Source organism: Oxyura jamaicensis, chromosome 4 (assembly GCF_011077185.1).
Source record: "Oxyura jamaicensis isolate SHBP4307 breed ruddy duck chromosome 4, BPBGC_Ojam_1.0, whole genome shotgun sequence".
Taxonomy (NCBI): domain Eukaryota; kingdom Metazoa; phylum Chordata; class Aves; order Anseriformes; family Anatidae; genus Oxyura; species Oxyura jamaicensis.
In genome coordinates this window covers 34,537,666-34,553,607 of record NC_048896.1, presented here as the reverse complement: position 1 = coordinate 34,553,607, position 15,942 = coordinate 34,537,666, and positions in this window count along the sequence as shown.

The following is a 15,942-nucleotide window of genomic DNA, read 5'->3' as shown; positions in this document are numbered from 1 at the left end:
TCACCCTCCCCCCTCCCTCTCTGGGGCGAGGGAGAGAAACCGGAAAGTGAAGCCTGTGGGTTGAGATAAAGACAGTTTATTAAAATAGGAAATAATAATAATAATAGTAATAATAATAATAGTGTGTACAGAACAAGTGATGCACAATGCAATTGCTTACCACCCGCTGACTGATACCCAGACTATCCCCCAGCAGCCGGCCCCCCACCCCGGCTAGCCACCCCTATATATTGTTTAGTATGACATCAGATGGTATGGAATACTCCTTTGGCCAGTTTGGGTCAGCTGTCCTGGGTCTGTCCCCTCCCAGCTGTTGCTGCACCCCCAGCCTGCCCGCTGGCAGGACAGAGCGAGGAGATGAAAAGTCCTTGGCTTGGTGTAAGCATTGCTCTGCAACAATTAAAACATCAGCATGTTATCAGCACTCTTCTCATCCTAATCCAAAACATAGCACCCTACCAGCTACTAGGAGGAAAAATAACCCTGTCCTAACTGAAACCAGGACAATGAGGTCTTTTTTGGGTCACTGATCAAAAAGAAACAAATGTAGAACGCAGGCTTAGGACTGGGGAGGCACTATTAGATAATTAGTGATAGAATAAATGTAGCAAAAATACTCTGCCTTTCCCCAGTCATGTGGAAAAGAAATCCAGTTGATTCATAGGTTGTCTAAAAGGAGCAAGTGGCAAAAGAATTTAAATTTGCCTATGAGAGAGAGTTCAGCATAAGCTTAATGTGAGGAGAAAGAATAGTTGGCCAAAAGAGAGATGTCCCTGGTTTATTGTAAGATTCTCACAATCATGGAAAACCACAGCTGAGAGTATTTTGGTTCCCACAGCTGTTATCAACACTAATCTGCACTTCTGTAAATCAATGTAAAAGAACTACTTGCTTGCAAATAAAGGAAATTAGTGTGTTGCTAAGGTGCCTGAATAATAAACTTGGTGTCAACAACATCTCCATTTCCTCGCTAAGTAGAAAAAAAGTCTTTATGTAACACTGTCCTCTGTGTTTCTCTTCAAAGATTTGAGTATGTTGAAATTCAAGGCAGTGTTACAATGAAGTAGACTTTGGCTATGTACCTAGTACAGTATTCTGTAATCTTGTCTATAGAACCCAGGCATATTCTTGTCTTTGGTGCTGGGAGACTGATATAATATCTCTTCCTAATACAAATGACTATTTTATTTAAAAAAATGCATGAACTTTTAAGTTTCTCCTCCAACCACCCAACCCCTCCCCCTGGGGGGTGGGTGGGGGTGGGGGTGGGGAGTATATAACACTTTTGATAGCTAGAAACTTAGTTAAAATTCAGTTGGTCTTGACAGAATACCCTATAATCAAGAAAAACACTGCCACTGAATCAATGAACAAAATATGCCATTCTTTGCACACACATCAGACAACAAATATGACTTTATGCATTGTCTTAAATTTTCTATTACAACTCTGATGAACTTTATTGTTCCCATAACATTATGGGAGTGATATCAACCAATACTATGGGAGCTGGTACAGCCAGCTGTAAAATTGTAACTTCCAATCATTCAATTCATGTTTCCACATCATATTTATCTGGAAGTTAAAATATTTTATTCTTATATGTTTGCTAAATTTTGAGCTTTTGTGACTGTACAAGCAAAACATTTAGAAAAATACTGAGAGAGAATAGATTAACTTATACCTATAATCAACTTACACATGGAGAACCATGTATTTTGCTTTCAGGCTATTAAGCTATTTGTTGCCAAGAAATCCTCATTTTAGAAAGCAAAGGAAAATAGTGGACAACAGCATTACAGAAATATTGCTTTTTTAATATTAAAAAATGAAGACGAAGTTCTACATTTGTTGGATGTAATCAACTTCAGTTATGCACCAAAGTATGAACTGATTATTAGACAGTTTAACAATATTATAAAAATCTGTGCTTTGCAAAAGAATGACATGGATACATTATATGAATCTGAAAAGAAAACCTTTGGGAGATGATCTAATGGTAGCAATTATACAATACATAGCAGGATAAAAGTTCAACAGCATAAATATTGATGGCAATTAGCTAAGAATTAAATGCACAGTTAAAAAGGTAAGTGCCATATGAGAATTGAATGCTTCAGCAGAAATCTTGTTTGGAAAATACAAGGAGATTATTTCAAAAACTTGTGCTGTAACATAAACACACCACTACTAAAGGTTTTTGATTAGGTGGAAGAGATTAAATTTGTTTCTCTGAAACTTAAAAGCCTTACATAAGCATACAAAATAAGAACTGGCATAGAACTAGAGTTCAGCTGCAAAGGAGGCTGGGTTTTATTTTTAAAAGAACAATATAGTAAATAACACCAAATATCTATCTCCCCAGTTGATAACTACCATGTTTCATCTCAGTGATATATGTATATGTCTTGCTTAGATATTTGTGTATCTGTTAATACAAGGATTGATATAATAAATGTGTCAGCTAATAATGTAGCTTGATATTGATATCTGCACACCGATGCCACAATTTCCTAGTCAGTCCAGGCAGAAACTAGCACTGCTGCTGAACTAGCTGATCCACAATCTGCCTCCAGCCCTGGCTGCATCATCCTATCCCTATGCCACTGCTTCTTTCATGTTGGCACAATCTACTGTAACTGCAGTCTTAGTTTTATTCTGGACTCTTTGACTCAAAACAGATTTTGTGTAAGCATGTAGGAAGGGTGGTGTCAAGGTGAGGATGGGCAGATGTGGTGGGGCTTCATTTATATTTCAGCAGCAATGCATTGACTGTGGAACACTGTCACCAAAGAGAAAATTGAGATGATATGTATTATTCCTCACTAAGTTGAGGACTGATCTGTGAAATTCAGGATATGACGGTTAGTCTAGCAACAGCTGCTTTTCCTAGAAAGAGAAGCAATATTTATTTCATCTGGGTAGTGGCAAGACTTGCTCCTGAATGAAAAATGCATTTCAGGGGAGAAGATAGCAGAATAACTTACAGATTATGTAAAAGTTTTCTTGGTGAATCATCAGCCATTCCTCTATGTCTTCTTATGGAGAAAAAGTTTCAGCAACACAGGAAGGGGAAATGTGTTTGTAAACACGGGCTAATTTATTTTCCCTTTAGAATCATGGAAGGTAGGCAGATACTAACCCACAGGTGAAAAGGACAGTTGACAACGAACAAGTAATGCTACAGAAGACACTTGGTAATGCAGAAGTCAAGCAGAAATTTTTGAGGGAGCAACAAAATTGTCCATGGAGTGCTCAAGCTGATGTTTTTTTCATAACACAAATGCAGTAAAAACACACTTAATATAACAAAAACAAACAAACAAACAAACAAAAACCATAAGGTAGGAAGTTTCCTTTGATATGTCTGGATATTTCCTATGCTAAATGTCTGTTCCAAAATATTTGTATCATTACCAGACACAATCTCTGGTCTAGTTCTATTGAAAAACCTGGAAGAGAAATGGCTAAGCTATTCCTCTAGGAAGGTATTTTTGCTAATGAATGCAAAATTAAAAAAGTGTGGGCAGAGAGACAGAATCCTTGACAAATGGTGACCTTCTACAGATGGACCTACAGACCTTTTATTTTCAAACCCAGTGCAAGAGCAGCATGTCTTTTATTTCTTTACTCAAATATTTTATAAGCATTTATCTACTTTGTATGCTGAAAATAAGTACTTATATTTGCATTCAGGTTAACATCTTTAAAGAGTGAAGCAAATTCTTTTTTATAATTATAATAGAAGCTGATTCCCATGACCTTGTTTAAGATGAGCAACAGCTTACTTGAAACCAGATACTGCTTAACATCATCATTTTATATTCAAATAATATGCTGAATAATCTACTCAGCCTATATTTATGAATGCCTATATTTATTCAAATTATTCAAATTTATATCAATGTTATTTGCAGTGTTAAGCTAAACACATAATTTCAAGTTATGTTGAAAAAGTTTGTCCTCTCTCACCACTTTTATTCCCAGCTTTTACCAAATCTTAGCTCAGCTCTCACTCAGTTTGTATGATGATACAGGCCTGTAGTCACCTAACTTTTCTCACAGAGCAACCATTTTATCCTCTTTGGTGTCAAAAGTCCTTAAGCTTTTATTATCAGCCTTTATTATCAGCCTTATCAATTTACTGAGTCTGATTTTTCCACTGCTTTGCACAGTACTGAATCACTCACACCTGAGAAAAGTGAGTGCTAGGTGACTGTGGAACACTTTTAATCAGGAAAATTATTTGACAGCTATTTAGCACTTACTTTACACTAATATAAATAACAGGATATATAAGGCAGTAGAAAAAAAAAAAAAAAAAAAAAAAAAAAAAAACTTAAGGTACCTTATTTGTTCTTTATCAGCTACTTTTTTTTTGGCCATAAGCAAAGGAAATTTTTACTTGAGAAACATATTCCATTCCCTTTGTTGATGTTGGTGCTTTTAAAAATCAAAGTTATAAGAAATTATGGCACTGGGAGAAAAAAGCACTTGTCATTAGATTGTGTAAGTACCAAAATTATCTCTCTTTCCAAACACCTCAGATGAGAGAAATTGAAAATAAAGTAGTTGTGCAAATCATGAGATAATGTATTTTTTTTTTCCATGACAGCTGGAATAATTCTCTTCATATCTAATAATTCACAATAGATGCCGCAAAGATGAAGTAAAATACATATATATATATATGTATATGAAAAATAGATGTGCATGTACATATATATGTATATAAATATGCATAAATATATGTTTAAAGACTAAAATATTTAAAGAGCAGAAGTCCTGAGGAGATTCCTCTTTCAGACCAATGACTGAGACTCAAATCCTGTGTATCCCTGAAAAATGAACCCTCTAAACTGAGTACTGGCTAGGAGTGGTGACGTAGAATACGAAAAACAGAAAAAACTTCACTTCTTCATCTGAGGCTGTAGTATGGAATAAGATAGTTACTATTCAGATTTTATTATAATTGATGAGATAGAAACTCTGACTTTTACCATTTGTGGTCTGGAGGAAAACTTTCTTTTAGCTAATGATTTTAGAAGTAGCTACTATTTACTTATGTCCCAGCTTTGACAGCATCTTAACTAGTCCTATTAAAATAAGTGGGAAAATTTCATGTGCAAAAAGCTGAGTGCGTATGTGTCTGAAGGACTGAAGCTTGAGAAGCTAAATTACTTGATTTGTGGGTGCTCTCAGGCAGCTAGACTTCTTAATGGGTAATATTATGGATGAACCCACTGCAGATAAAAATAACACCCACAGCTTTCAAAAGAAATGAGAGCCACCAAATAAATTACCATCTACCAATTTACATAAATGGAAATATGAAAGTATCATTCTTCGGACTTTCTGAAGGACTCCAGAACAAATGATGATTTACTTGAAACCTAAAATGGGATATTACTGGATTCAGAAAACCACTTTAAGGCTTACTAGATCAATAGAAAACAACTGTGCAGAACCCCAGCACTCTCTTGAAAGTTTACCCAAAAGATTTTGAATGAATAACAATGATATTCAAACACTAGTTTGCTAAAGTTTTATTGATATCTCTGGTAATAAATGCAGTAAAACAATTTTGTGTGATGAAAGAAAAATGCGAAAGAAAATATTTAAAGACAACAGCAAAATATCTAAAGTAACTATCAGACAATTCAATTAATTAACTTCACTCTAGATTCTCAGCGAGATTAGCCAAATGTTATTGATTAAGATATAATTTCTTTCAGAACAGTATTTAGTAAACTAGATGCAGGAATATCCCCTTCAATAAAAGTCTAGAAGATAAATAAAAGTTGCAACTGAAATGATTATTCATTTTGCTAACTATTCTTTTCTAGTAGTCACCAAAATATTTAATTTCACAGCAGCAAATCTACTGGTAATATGGTCTAAGGGTGCAATAACCTCATCATTAGAACTGCTGAATGCCATATACATTTTCCAGGTAGAAACATGTTGTAGGAAAATTCTTAAAGTTTCTACCCTGTTTTCTACAAGTCTCAACAAAACATTAGAATTTGCCAAGGGATTTGAACCTATCTGTTCTTCGGACAGTAAAAGCAGTGACAGATGTAGATCTGATGATAAACTATTACCAGACTTAACAGTTTAAATAACTGTGTCTTTAAAAATGAAGGAGAAAGGAAAATAAAAATAACATGGTTAACTGACAAATTGAAGGGATCGATCAAACCAGGAAGAAACTGAAATCCAGTTTTCGTAAGCAGAGAGGAAAAATAAATTGTCAGACAAAACATAAATTAAAAGACTTCAAAGGCAATCCAAAGTGCAAATGCTGAGAGTTTACAGAGGGATCAGGAAAATAGTCACACAAAAACAAGGGGAAAGAGCTAGTCAGGATAAAATACATATGTATTTTTATTATTTTTCCAGCTGATTCATGTTATCAAAATAGAAGCAATTTTGTGCCAAGTAATTTGCAACGAATCCCAGATTTCTGTTTTCCTTTTGTAGCATGTGCTTACTTTCTACAGCTTAGCTGGCAGACTGCTCTTTGGCACAGATAGCCATATTTTGCTGAATATGATCCATTCTGTGATATAGATTCAAGTTCCTACACAGGTAGGTTACTTGGAAAAAAAAATGACTTCCCGGGTCCCAGATGTTGTTAAAAAGTTCATAACCTTAATATCTCAGGGAAAGAAGCTATGGATGCATTAGTATTGCTAAGGAAACTAAGGAAACCACTGAGGGATGTCTGATTATCTGCTTGGTAAGAAAGAGAATTGCTAAAGACTTTGCCTTTAGCAAGCAGACACACTGGAATTAGTTGTACCTAAATTAACAAGTAGTGTGGCACAACTGGCAGACTCACTGGTGCTGAGAACTGAAAATTGTATTACATAGTTTCATGGTAGCTTACAGAGCAGACTAGTTCTGCTCTGCGCCTGGTAACAGAATGTCTGTTACGTGTTGAACAGTACTAATACACCTAGACCATATTTCCTAGGTTTCCTTTTTTTTTTTTTTTTTTTTTTTGTGGGTGTGGGTGTTTTGATACTGCTTTGTGAAACAAACCAAAGAATAGAAAAAGAATAGAAAATGGTGACTATCATGACATTTATTTCAAAAATGCGCTTGTGATCTTGACTAAAATGCTGATGCAGACTCACTCACTGATGATTAACTTGAAGAGAATCATCTGGTCAGGTTCAGAATGTTTTTGTGGGCAGTGATGAAATTATTTTTGGTATGTTTAAAACAGAGAGGGGAAGGTCTCAGCATGTGGAGTTATTTCTGCTTTCTTTCTTGACCAATTTTAATTAAAGAACCAATTTTAAACTGGGTTGTCAAGGAGTAAAAAGACCCGTCTTTCTTCCTCAATACTACAGAAAAGTTAAATGAGTTCTTTCCATCATTCTCTACCACACTTGCCAGACATACACCTGCCCTAGAGCTATTCTTTGCAAGTAATGAAGATGAGGCACTGTCAAAGATCAAGATGACAAAAGAGGGGATACCAGAACAAAATGATAATTTAAATCAAAATAACTTGCCAGAACCGGATAGTAGGAATTGAATTAATGAAATAGCTGAACTGCTAATGATTATTATTATTTTTAATTTGATTTATATTGGACAATTGAAAAGTCAGTCATTTTTGCTTACCATCATGAGATATGATGTCATGAGCTGCAAATCACTGATGTTAACAAGTAAATTAATAAAAAAAAATATAAATGATATTACATAAAACATGAAAAATAACATTAAATCCTCATGGATTCTGTGCAAGGCAATCATTCTGCTTCATTAGCGGGAGCCTTTTACAATATTTAAAAATGGCAAATAAATTTCTGAGGTAGATTTTTTATGGTATGTCACACTGTTGTTTTTTTTTTTTATGATCTGTCACTTAAAAAAAAAAAAAAAAAAAAAAAAAAAAAAAAAGCTGTTACTTTTCTTGCTCCAGCTATTAAACTTGCAGGCTGTAAGTCCAGTTCTACTGTAGATTAGACACCAATGGTGGGGCCAGAGAAGAAGTGTAAAAATAAATAACTACTATATGGGTGGAAGTTAAAAGTGAGTGCCTGGCTAGGCAATGTCTTATTACTCAATAGGGACATTTGGGTGTAGGGTGAAACTACTGGGGAATCTTATGCATCTTTAATGCATGTTCTCCATAAAGGAGGCAATTCTTAAATTTGTGCAACCCCTGACTTTCACAAGCATTACTTAGACTGTGAACTACAGTTTAAATGATGAATACCTTTTTGTTTGTTTGTTTGTTTGAATAAGGGAAAGGAGAATTAGACTGCTTTTCTTCCATAGGTTGAAATTTTTGCACTTTTCTTGAAATTTTCCTGAATCTTTCTGGGCAGGGCAGGTTCTTTCCAGGGCAGGTTTCATTCTAAGTACTGTGAGAGATGAAGAAGCTAAGAAAAATGTGCTGTTAAAATATATTATAAACCACTAAATGTGAACATGTTAAAATATGTGGTAGAAAAGAGTAGAAAATGTGTGGACAATTGCCTTCAGATATTTCTTAATCTCTAGTACTGGGCATCCTTAATATGGTACATGCACCCATCGTTACTGCCCAAGTAGCTGTCATAAAATACAATTGAGACAAAGAACTGTAGGGTTCAGAAAAGAACAAAAATATGTACAAACAATAGGAACTACAATTACCTTGTCAAGGATTAAAAAACATACTTGGTTTGTCATTCATGTTTCACAACAGAGGTCCTCACAGTGATTGCCTGTGGTTAGGGAGACGTGTCCCTTTTTCTTTTACAGGGATCTCAAACCAGCTCTGAACTCTTTCACATGCCAAGAATGCCAAGAATATCACGTTAGATATACCATTAGTCTGGTTCAGCATGTCAGCCTCTGTGTTCTCTGTCTCTGTGTCATGTATCCAAGGCAGAAACTTTGCTTTACAACCTAGTGATAAAGAAATTCTGAATTCTAATAGGAAAGGCTTAAAGGAAACTTGCCATGAGAGAGCATGCCAGCTCTTGATTAGTAACACATGCAATTTTCCTTCCATACATATAAGCAGAGAAATTGACAGCTATGTATAGTTGTTATGATATAAGAAACACACTGTGTATTAGGAAACTATACAGGAATGAGATGTGAAAACTTCTGGAGAACTGGAGCATTATAACAGAACATATTGAAAGCAATAGGACAATCAACAAAGTTGTATTTAGAAGATAACAAGGTGAAGAAAGAACACAGATGTCACAGTATTAAAAATAAAATAATAATAATAATAAACCACAAGCAAACAAATGAAGAACTGAGATTACTGTATCAACTATACAGAAAAAGATCAATAAATATTTGTCAGAGTCAACCTTTAGAGAAATAAGGTCAGTTAGCATCAAAAACCAGATCTGATTCAAATATCTAAAATGTTTTACTCTATGCTTTTGGCATGAGTAGATAATTAAGACTTTATCTTGCAATGTGCAATCATTGCAAAAATAAAATCATTGTCATCTCCACTCCAAAATGTCACTGATAAATGTAAAAAAATTATTTGAATCTCCATAGTTAAGTGAATGTTCAAAATAGTGTTATTGCTTATTGTCTAGGTTAAAATCTTCAGAATCAGTGAGCAAAATGGCAATGCTGACTCTGGAACACAAATGCTTTAGCATTTTTAAACAGTCTGCTGTATAATCTTTGAGACACAATCACCTAGTTTCAAAAGCACAGTGGTTACAGATATACCCATCTGCTCACTGTTTTGCTATTCTAAATGGGCACAGAAAAGGTGATGGATCATCCTTTACAGCATCTAGCTCTAATGATTGTCTTTCTACGCTCTCTAGGTATACAGACCTTATTTGGATTCCTCTCTGGAGCCTGACAGCTAAAAAATAACTACCTTTTAGGTGCAAAATTAAACTTTTATGTTAGCTCTGAGATTCTTTTCTTTTCAGTTCTCTGGATGAGTTATGGTTTGGATTGACTCTCTTACATTGGTCTTGGTCTACTTACCCAGCATCCTAGGACTACCTAGGACTGTCCATTCAAGAGCTGAACAAGACTCAGTCATTTCTCTGTGTGTTTTCTTAAATGGTAGCTGGTAATACCAAGCACACTCTGGTTATATGACAGTTCTGGTTCATGCCAAATTTTTGACTTTCGCAGTTCAAAACCCAAGAAACTTAAATAATTTCTCTAGGTGCAAAAAGATAAAAAAAAAAAAAAAAAAAAAAAAAGTTTGTTACACAAAACAGCATATGTCCTTTCTGGAGCCTTCTCTTCAGGCTGAATGACCCCTTGCTATCTTAGCTTTTCTTCACAGAAGAGTTGCTCCATCCCTCTGATCTTCATGGTCTTACTCTGGACCCCCTCTAACATCTTTCTTGTGTTGGGACTCCCAGCCTTGGATGCAGTACTCCAGGTGGGGCTTCATAAGGGCAGAGCAGAGGGCAACAACCACCTCCCTCAATCTGCTGGCCACCCCTCTGTTAATGCAGCTCTGGATGCAGTTGGCTTTCTGGGCTGCAAGTGCGCACTGCTGGTAAGAGTAGAATATAAAAGTGGAATTTCCCCTCTTTAAAAAGTCACTTTAAATGAATGTTTTTCATGCTGATGAGCACCTGTGCTCTAAAAATCAGAACCTCTGTAATGCTTTTTGTTGAATTACTAACAAATAATAATAATAATAAACTTCTTTCACTGTGTGAGGTGAATTGCAAAACAGAAAAAAAAAAAAAAAAAGAAAAAAAAAGTCATCGCTACTATGATACAATGGTATCTGTATAAAATATTTAAAAACAATTTGGTCATGATTTTGATTTTTAATTTGTCATAGACCTATTAACCTTCTATAACACATTGTGCTTGAGGATTAAGGCCATTAGTCTAATAACTATAATTAGTCATAGTTATCCTAATAGGAGATATTAGTTAATGAAATCTCATTTCAATGTTCTTAATAGATTTAATTAATGCAATATTTATGTCAGCTTGAAAAACAGACATTTTTAATGGACCTAATTTTTAATGACTTACTGAAGAAGTATTAATTTAATAAAAGTTGCCAAAATATACACAATTTCTCAATGTGCTATAAATTCACCTTTTACCAGTCAAAGTATCATGAGAGAATATGAAGACCTTTACACCTCCTTCCTTTTCCTTTTGCTGCAAAGTATTTTTAAACATCTGTGGCTTTTCTAATGGTTCATTTTTCTTCTCAAATCCTTGATTTTATTACTACCATAACTAGCGATTCAAATGTTATTCAGTCACTAGTGTCCTTCCCTCACTTATGATCCTTTCTGTGAGAAGGCCAATACAACAAGCTGAAAATTTCCAAAACAAGAAGATTACAATAAGGAAAGAATACCTATGTGATATTGCCTCTCAACAGCTCTGGACTCAGGGAATTCATGTTTGCATTTATGTAATAAGTACTTAAAAGATATTAGCACTTGTTGAATTCTAAGTGCTAATTGAATGTTTATGTTGAATTTATCACAGAAAACCACACAGATTTTAAAAATACTTTTGTTTACTGGTTTCAAAGACCTTATGCTGATATAATCAGGCTTTCTGTTTAAATCTATTAAATTCTTTGTTCTATTTTATGCAGCTTTACTACTGTTTTCACAACTCAGGGCTTAAAGCAAAGTACAAAATCTGCTTTGGATTTACAGAAATATCCTTACCTGTGAACAGATGCAGTTCTAACTATGGGGGACCATTCTCAACAGAACTTAATAAACCACCATCTTTTCAAGTCTTACTCCCCATCTATGCTAATCACGATGATGTCCATACCAAGCCTGACACCACAGAACATTAGCACTGGAAATATAACTTGCCTATGTATCAGCCCTCAAAAGGAGATCTGCAGCAGCTAGAAGTATTTAGAGTCCTATGTTTAAGCATAAACAAAAGTTTTAAAAGTGATAGAATCTCCAGGGAAAATATATATATATATGTTGCAGAGGAAAAGTAAGTTTTCATTGTTCTGAGTACCAGATTGAAGGCTCTTGCGAGCTTTGCTTTCTCCCTGAAGACAAAGAAAAATTGATAGGAGTCTTTCATCCTTTCAGCCTCGCTGCCAAAGAGCCACGGATGCTTAGTCTGTCTGTCCCAGCTGAAAGCAGCAAATCGACCAGGAACTTGGACCATTCATGTAAAAACTGAAACTGATATCAGTCTTCTAGGTGAGCAACCAGAGACCCATCATTTTCACTCTTCCCACTAGAAAAAAAAAAAAAAATAAATAAATAAATAAATAAAAATTCCTATCAGACATTTGATCTAACAGAAAAAAAATATCAGCTACCTACAAGCTTTTCACACCCATGCATGAACTTTGAACTAAATTAATTTAAATGTTAACATACTATTTCTGTCTGTAAGTTACACTGTCCAGGATAAAACTTCCAAAAACACCTAAGAGCTTTATAAGCCAAAGTGTTTTCAGCAATGACTTAAGCTTTTATAAAATAAATTATTTGGAAATTTATAGTTTTCAAATCTTTGATGCTAAAAATAAAATACAAACATGAAAAACAAAAACAAACAAACAACAACAACAAACACAACCAGGAGTTGAGCTTGCTAAACTTTCTACAAAGAGGATTATGTAGAAAAAGTTTGTTTTTAAGAGACTGATTTTTCCTTTTGAGTGGATTGATATGGATTGATCTTGTCTTGCAGCAGATCTTTTGCTTTCTTTATGATTGTTTTATATCCTGAGAAAACTGCTAAAGGGAAACTGGTAAGCATGTCGTTTCTTCTCCCCAATCACCCATTCCCACCCATTCCCTTATGCCAGCTTTTGAGCTCACATGGTTGTATCATTAGTTAAATAAGGAGCTAATGCATTGGAAGTTGATCTTTGGTTTCTTTCTTTTTTTTTTTTTTTTTTTTTCTTTGGTTCATTTGCAGCTGTGTCAGCTTATTGAGGACTTGGAATTGAATCTGTGTCAGGATGAGGAGTGTGGAACCGCCCCACCTGCTCCCATTTCATGCACTAGAAATAAAATGTGTCAGGGAAAGAAAAGGAAAGCTACTAAAATACAGATTCAAAATTCACATCTGGCTTGTTTTTCTACTCTGTACTACTGCTAATTTTTTGCCATCTTAAAATTTGGAAGTTTTGATCTGTCCAAAGAAGCAGAAGGTTCAGTTTGATGTAAATCATGCTTATAAATCACTGTTTTCAGTATCTATTACATGTTTTATTTATTTAATTATTTATTTTACCCTATATGGTTACAATTCACTGTAGGTTAAAGAATCATGAATTAAGTCTCTAAACCACCTCATTCCTTCAGAAGCCTTCCCTTTTGTAAGCAATACATACCTAAATTCGAAGGTGATGAACAAGGTGGTATAAGTAGATGTAAGGCTACATGCTGCTATAATTAACATGTTGGAGAGCCGTAATTAATTTTTTTAAAAATACATTTCATAAGAGTTCCCTTGAAGAAGGTTAAACATCATAGTGTTATCCACCTTATTAAAAATTAAAAGTTCCGTTGGGTTTTCAACAGTCAAAATGTATAGCAAAGAATCTTTTTTTTTTTTTTTTTTTTTTTTTTTAATTACTGAGCTACTAAATATAGTTACTCAGAATTCACAAAGGAATTCTTAAACTTTCTTAACCTATCACAAACCTAACAACAATATGCACTAAAGATCTGTTCTAGCTACCAGGCAGTGATTCAGGAAAAAAAGAAGTTTGTTTTAGACACATTTCTTTCTGTTTCTTTCTTGCATGCTATTACCCCATGGAGAAAGCAATCTCAAAGTTAATGTATGTACAAAGTATCCTAACCCCATTTTGAGACTCTCAGCAGGACTTCAGGAGCATTTAAGGCTGGGCATTGAGAAGAGAACCCTACCCAAAGGGAAGTTTTTAGTAATTATTGTCATCCTGGAATTTTAAAAAGCAATACATGATAATGAAGAAGGATTTAAAATATTGCCCTAATCATTGTTGATTCCTCTGGTATTTATGGTAATAATGGTACTTATGATGAACTCATTTCTCACTAATGTGAATGTTTCTGGAACTCTACATTAGTTTGTAACACTATATTAAAGTGTTATTCAAGAAGGATAGTATACATTATGTTTTCAAAGGTTTGCAAACTCTTTGGAAACAAAGACCTCGGGGCAAAAAAAAAATAAAAATCAACATATTATTTATTTTTGATTAAACCCATAGTTTCTGCAGAGATTTAACTGTGATGAAAACTGACAAGATTGAAGGGAATAAGCTGAGGCTCTTGTCACACGGAATATGTTCACAGAGAAAAGGAAAATCTTGTATTCTTCAAACATATTTGCTTAAATTATTTTTGCTTTTGTTTACCCCTAGTGACAACTGCCAGATTAACACCACAGGAATTTAAAAATTATGAGTTTATTCAGTACATATAAAGTGCCAGGTTCTGCTAACGTTGACTGTATCTGATTGAAACACTGATTTATAATGAGAGTTGGGCAATTCAATTTGTGTATCTTTTGGTGTTCCTCTGATGCTGCATCTGTTTATGGAATCATCACTGTATTATCTTTACTAATGATCAGAGTGTTAGAGATGTATTAGTCTGTTACATTAACAGCATGTAAATTTTGGGGAAACAAATATTTAAACCATAACCCTTCAAACTCCTTAAATTAGCTCTGTGGACTTTTTCTTTTTCCTACTTCAACTGCCTGTTGCATCTAGGCCTGAGCATCTTCCATGCAGGTGAAAGGCCAAATACAAAGCAGATATGTGGTTTGCTTTCCGTTTTTCAATGCTTCTTTCAAAGTTCTGGCAAGTGCTGAGAACTTCCATTTACACCTCGTCAGCACGGGACTATTGCTTTGTATTTTTTTTCCCCTGGCAGCAAGACTGATGTAAATGGCTCCAGTATCCTGCCACTCATTCTCCCTTCAGAACTGCCTGGTGTGTTTATATTACTCGAAACACATTTTTGCAGTGTTATTATCAGCACAGCTGATGGGAAGTCACAGGGATGAAAATCATCAGCAAGAGGAGAAAGGAAGATGCTTAAGTCACCTTTGCTGCCCAGGAAAAATGGAAAGACTAGTCTTAAGTTTATGTGCCAGTTAAATTTATAGAGGGCTCAAACAAAATGGGATTTAAGTTGTGCATAGACTTCTGTGCACGGGTATCTGTGTTCTGCCAAAACAAAACAAAAACAACTGGTAAATACTCATTCAAACATTAGTATTGTCACAACTTTTTATTTTCACTTTTTGCAAGCACCGGAGTTTGTGAACTTCATTATGCTAAAATACACGTGAAAATCAATGAGAAAAATCAAAAGAGCTTTACTAAAGTCGAACTCTCTGTTATTCTAGACAGAGCACAGCTGGAAAGCTGGAAGTCCTTTGAGCTTTGCTGGCTGTTCCTCTTGAATAAAGAATGTCCGTCCCCGTCCCCAGTCCCCCCCCTTCTCCTGCATTCTCCTGACTGTTGCTATATGCCTCTGATTCGTGGATACTAGACTCCCTCCTCTGAGCAACTGGCAAACAGACATGGCTCAATGTAAGCCTAAATGCCACCAGCATCACACGGCTGCAAAAGGGAACTTTAACTCTCATTGTTTTTTAACCCTTTCTTCATACACTGCCTGCTTAACCAGCCGCAGCTGAGGTTACCTATCACATTAATGGGATTGTGTGTAGAGAGGAGACATGAGATGCAGGGGAAATAAAATGGTGAGAGGAATGATTCCTTGCAAAAGGAAGATTCCTTCATATCTTGCATGTGTTTTGTGGTACTAAAATATTTCCTTGTTTCCCTGTAGAGGAAAACTTTACATTGACCAGTAAGTATATACTCAAAAAAAAAGACAAAAGCAAGAAAGAACAAAAAATCTTTAACCTGACAGATAACCATATGAAAATACCCTCACAAAGCAGAAAGTGAAAAAAAGCTGGTAAGCATATCTCAAAGGGCAGCTCTCC